Source organism: Pinus tabuliformis, chromosome 3_2, assembly GCF_031772625.1.
Source record: "Pinus tabuliformis cultivar Carrire ecotype Pingquan chromosome 3_2, CPIR1, whole genome shotgun sequence".
NCBI lineage: Eukaryota > Viridiplantae > Streptophyta > Pinopsida > Pinales > Pinaceae > Pinus > Pinus tabuliformis.
In genome coordinates this window covers 574584572-574590802 of record NC_142302.1, presented here as the reverse complement: position 1 = coordinate 574590802, position 6231 = coordinate 574584572, and positions in this window count along the sequence as shown.

The window sequence follows — 6231 nt, the reverse complement described above, 5'->3', positions numbered from 1 at the left end:
TAATTCAGGAACCTCCAAATACCCTAACTTCCTTGGATCATATCTCCGAAACTATAGCGAGAAAATATCATAAATTCTGACTCAAGGTTCATCGATATTTTGGCTCAAATGGGTTTTAAGTGTAGCTTCTGAAACATCGCAGAAAAAAATTTATAGCGAAAATTCCATGGTGACCTGTTTAGAGCAGTGAAACCCTAGAATCCAAAGCTCTAATACCGATTGTTATGAAACCAATGCACAAAAAGATATAAAAGATAGATCAACGACTTAAAAATCAGCCTCTTCAAGGGGGAAACCTCATTTACATTAGACAAATGAATAATTCTTGGATGATATAATTGACAAAACCTCCTTTATATATATAGGAGTCTAAGGAGTCACAATATAATCAAATCCAACATAACAATAATAATATAAGGGCACAACAATAACAATAGTGGGCTTCTATGGGGAAATTAATAACAATATGGGGACAATAGGGACACAAAAATAATAATAAGGGATACAATGACAATAGTAATGGGGCAATCACTAGTATTATAGGGACCTAACAGAATACCAGGAAGAGAATCTTGACCTCAAGTGTAACCTCCTAGTGTAAATGAATCCTATTAACAAGAAAATCCATGTCCTCATCCACAACAGAAACCCTTTGAATGAATCTCTCATCAATCTCGAATATATCGATGAAGTCTAGCCAATATCTAATCCATTCACAACCTCTGACCCATTTGACCGAGCCATTGTAAGATTTCGGGAAAGACTTTCTAAACAAGAAAGTAAGCATAAACTCACCCATAGTAAATCTTTTACACTATATTTTATTCAATCCATTAATTTTAGGTTTAATATAGATGCAATTTGTACCATTCCACTTATAAGACAAACCATTTCTAATACATATGATATTGTGTGGTTTCTTTCTATTTTTCCAAGATGCATTTTATTTGTGAAGGCCTTACCTAAAATTATGTTGAAATGATCTGATATGATATCGTGTGGCTACTTTTTGTTTTTCTGAGTTGGGTTGTTACTCGCAGATTCCAATCCCTTCAATTTGTCATGCATGAGTACTAGAGTCATCCAGAACTCATACTTAGCCAATACAAACCCACCGACATAACCAAGGCATAAATTCCATCTGATTCAACAACATTCAACGTGAATATGGATAATGGAATATGTAAGAATGAAAATTTCGCGTCTCGTCATATTTGGTTTAGCATGGAGTCAAAGAAAAATTCAAAAGCACGGTCTACATTCATCTCCAATGAAGTAAAACCTAGTACAAAATCAGGATGGTAGATTTGCATTAAATTTGCATATTATTTGTATGGGCGGAGCTGCGGATGGTAGCTTGAGAGTTACTCCCATTAATGGTAGGTACTACAGTGGTAGATAGTGGGACGTTGGATGTAAGACACACAATCTGGAAACCAAACTCAAACATATATTAATTGATCTCAGTCAATGAGGCACATTGTGTACATATTAATACATATAGGAAACAATTGTATTAGTTTTCGTGTCTTCTTGGACTCCAATAACTACTCAAACTAACCCAAGCTTAATATTGAGGATTAGTTGTCCTACATTCCCCCCTTAATATGAAGGGATGTACCAAAGTCCAAGAATGAGAGCTCAAAACGCAAAAAATGCATCTCGACAAAGAGGTGAATGTCTCTCAGAAATGGTTTTTAAGGATGACCACAAACCAATATGGGAGAACTCAAGGTCTCAACCAACACCAACTCTGGAACCTTCATATCAGTTTTGAGAAAAACCAACAATGTGGTTTTTAGGTGACCAAAAACTCTGAAACTATCACAGCAGTTCTTCGAACAATTCCAAATATGGAAGTTCTCAATCAACTCAATCTACTCAACTCTGACTCTGGCTCGCTTGACATCTTGAACTTGAAACTATAGCAGACCATAATCAACTCAATAAAATCAACTCTGACTCAGGCTCGCTTGACATCTCAAACTCAAACATTTAGTAGACCATAATCAAATCAATCAATTCAACTATGACTTAGGCTCGCTTGACATATCGAACTCGAACCTATAGCAGTCTATTAACAATTCCCCCCTTGTCGGATACATGGTGAGAAATATTCTTCATCACTACAAGGTTGGTCATCACTCCTGAACATATTCTTTGGTATGACCTATAAATCTTCTTGGTTGTTTTTATCAAATCTGAAGAAGCATTCAATCCGAAATTTAGCTAGTCTTGCAACACTATTCTTTCTAGAACATCTATTTGTATGGTGATTGTGCTTTTCATAATGTTCACATGGTTGAATATCAAAACATCGATCTTTCACATGTCCAGATCTATTACACTATTGGTATCTATCAACCTTTTTTGGAACAACACCATCTAAAACTCCAACACTTCAGAATTTTATAGTCTTAGCAAAATCTAGAATGTGAACAGATACATCTATAATATCCTTGTTGTAACCCAAGCTAGTTCTACGTATATTGTGTGTAATTTATTCCCATGGTCTTATAAAATGTGTCTCATTATAGCTTATAACTGTATCCAAATTTTCTCCTGAAATCACTTCATTACTCTGATAATTCTTTGATTGATCAAGCTCAAAGAAACTGTTATTTTGAAAAAAAAAAACAGGTTCAAAATTCCTTTTGTAATTCATGTAGTTCATCTCATTGAAACTAGGGCTCCAGCTCAAAGAATTTAATTTTTCTTTTAGCATTTTGAAAACATGATTGGATGTTAGAGAGCATGTCCTTGCTGACTTGGACATTGTTATGAATAGTAGATGACATTAAATTGTTCAATAAGTATAGCAAATCATCGAATTTGACCATTTTTTCCAACAATCAACTTTGAAAAAGGGGTGTCGGATACCACCAAAAATAAACCCACTATAAACAAATTTAAGATGATTTAACTAGGTGTCAAGTTCAACTGAAAATGCACCTGTTTTACATAGTAATCTCAACAAAAAAAATTATCATATTATTGCAAACAAAATGTTGTCTTCTTGTGACAACTAGAAAAATATCTTCCAAAATTGTCTTCACAAAGATTTGAACTTGTGACCTTGTGATCTTTAACATACCAAATGAGATCTTATAAGCACAATGGCTTTTTCTTTTCTTTCATAATTGTATAATGTTATTGCTTAAAATATGTCTTTAACAGGAAGCTTTTCCACAATTAACTCATACACAATTAACACATACCTTCTTCCACATCACTGTGTCAACCAACGCGTGAATCAGAAGTGGGACGCATGCAGTTTGGATAGCGTCTACAATGCGAGATTTACGTACAACAAATCCTATCTATTGTTCTGATCAGGGGATTTGACTGCATGTTGGGTCCTTATAATACTAGTGATTACCCCATTACTATTGTAGTTATAACCCTTATTTATATTGTTGTGCCCCTATTACCCCCATATTGTTATTTCTGTGCCCCATAGAATCCCTCTATTGTTATTTTTGTGGCTTTATATTATTATTGTTAGGTCGGCTGGATTATATTGTGACTCCTTAGACTCCTATATATAGAAAGGAGGTTTTGTTATTTGTATCATCAAATAATTGTTCATTTATGTAATGTAAAGGAGGTTGCCCCCTCGAAGAGGCTGAATTCTAAGGCGTTGATCTATCTTTTCTATCTTTTCTTGAGCTGGTTTCATAACATTTGGTATCAGAGCTTTGGATTCTAGGGTTTCGCTGCTCCAAACAGGTTATCGTGGCATTTTCGATATAATTTTTTTATTTGATGTTTCAGAAGTCGCAAAAAAAACCCATTTGAGAAGAAATCACGTTGAACCTTGGGTCCGAATTTCAGAGATTTTCGCGCAATATTTACGGAGATATGACCTGAGGAAGTTGGTCTTTTTGCAGACTCTTGAATTACATTCAAAACAGGTGACTTGGGGAAAATCATCATAACTTTCTCTCTGGGAATCATATTGAAATTTCGTAAGAAGGTATAGAAAGAGGACGAATTGTAGTTTCTTGTATATCGTTTTCAGAACCAAAGATCGAAAATTGTACACGTGGCACTTCATACAAGTTCGCTCTTCTGGAAAGGTCTATAGTCAGGTCATCTTGGGAGATTGTGCATAACTCTTTCTTGGAGAATCCAATTTGGATCAGACTGGTGGCATTGGAAAGAGGACACAGAGAGCTACTACAGGTCACAAATTCACAACTAGATGATTGGAAAGTACAGAGATACATTAGAGGCAATATCAAGCTCCTACAAAGTGAAAAAAGGTGTGTAGATTTTTTTTAAATTTTTGCTTAAGCTTGGTTTGAAAATTTATTTTGAAGGAATTCAAAGGGCATAGTAGAGCATTATTATCGGTAACTGATTCCCCGAGGAAAGAAAATGCAAACACCTAGTAAGGAACCTAAAAGCTCTAGCATGACTCATGAAGAAGAGGAAGAAATGCTACATGATATATCAAAATTACAAGAACAAGTGCAACAAATGTCACGCTCGCAAAAGTTAACAGAAGCTAAGATAAATGGCGTGAAAGCTAAGATGAATGGCATGGAAGCTAAGATGGACAATTTGAAGATAGATTTGAACACAAATTTGAAGACAGGCATGGCAGATTTGAAGACAGATTTGACAAATTTTCTACAAGAAATACTTACTAATGGTGAAAAGGAAACTCATGATGAGAACAAAAGAAATGTTAATCATGATTCCATAGACACTAATGTTGGATCGAAGAATCACCATATTCCAAAAATCGATATGAGGAAGTTTGATGGCAAGGATCCCGCCACATGGATATTACAGATGGAGCAATTCTTCGATCTCAATAATGTGCAAAATGCACAAAAGGTACGTATGGCAACTGTATATTTGGAACCAAATCAGTTTGTATGGTATCAATGGCTTTGTTCTTGTAAACAATTTATCACTTGGGCAATTTTTACGGAAGAATTGATAGCACATTATGAGGATACAAAAAGCAACACTTTTTTTAGCCAATTGATAAGTCTCAAACAAAAGGGTTCAATAATGGAGCACATTGAGGAGTTCCAAAAATTGAACATAAGGGTAAAAGATATTCCAGAGCAGCATAGGATTGATGTGTTCATAGGGTCTTTAAAGGATAATATCCAACATGATGTTTGCCTTTGGGAACCTGATTCATTAGAGAAGGCATTCAGGTTAGCAAGAAAAATGGAAAGCAAAATTATGGCAACTAGGAAGCATACCATTCACAACTATAAAGACGGAAGTGTTGTTGCCCCTAGTCTTCCACAACCTACAAGGTTGACACCACAAAAATTGGAAGAAAAAAGAGCAAAAGGGCTTTGTTACAATTGTGATAGCAAATACACAAAAGGTCATAAGTGTGCTGAGAAGAAATTATTCTACATAGATTGTGAAGAGGAAGAAGAAAAGGAGCAAGAAAGGTCAAAAGAAGAGGATATACTCCAGGAAAAAAGCCTAGATGAAGAACAAATAAATCCGACCATATCTTGTAATGCATTGGCGGGAATTACCACTCCTCAAACCATCAAGATAGAAGGACAAATCAAGAAGAAAAAGGTAATAGTGTTGATTGATTCAGGAAGCACCCACAATTTTATTCATTGTAGGGTAGCAAAAGAATTGAATTGCTTCCTATATCCAGCACCAGTGTCAAGTGATGATTGCAAATGGAGGAACAATAAATTGCTCTGGAAAGTGCCATAATATCAAGCTATCCATGGGAGAATATGTATTGACTAGCCCAATGCTTTCCATTCCAATGGGAGGTGCTGATGTTGTACTAGGAGTCCAATGGCTACAATCCTTGGGTACAATAGCTTTTAATTTTCAAGAACTTTTCATCAAATTTTCTACGGAAGGAAAGGAAGTTGAATTAAGGGGTATTGCAGGGAAACCAGGAAAGATAATCAGCTCTAATGGCATGACAAAGCTTCTAAAAAAGGAGCAAAGAGGTGTAATTGCACAATTATGTTCGCTAGATGTTTCCACATTGGAATCATCTATTTCTCCAGATCTCCAAAAAGTCCTGGACAATCATTCCAAGGTATTTGAGACTCCCAAAGGTCTCCCACCTATGCGTGATCATGATCATGCTATTCATCTGATTCCAGGAAGTGTTCCTCCAAACATCAGGCCGTACAGATATCCCTATGTCCAAAAAAGTGAAATTGAACGTATGGTTGCAGAAATGCTAGAGGCTGGTATAATTCAACCGAGTCAAAGTTC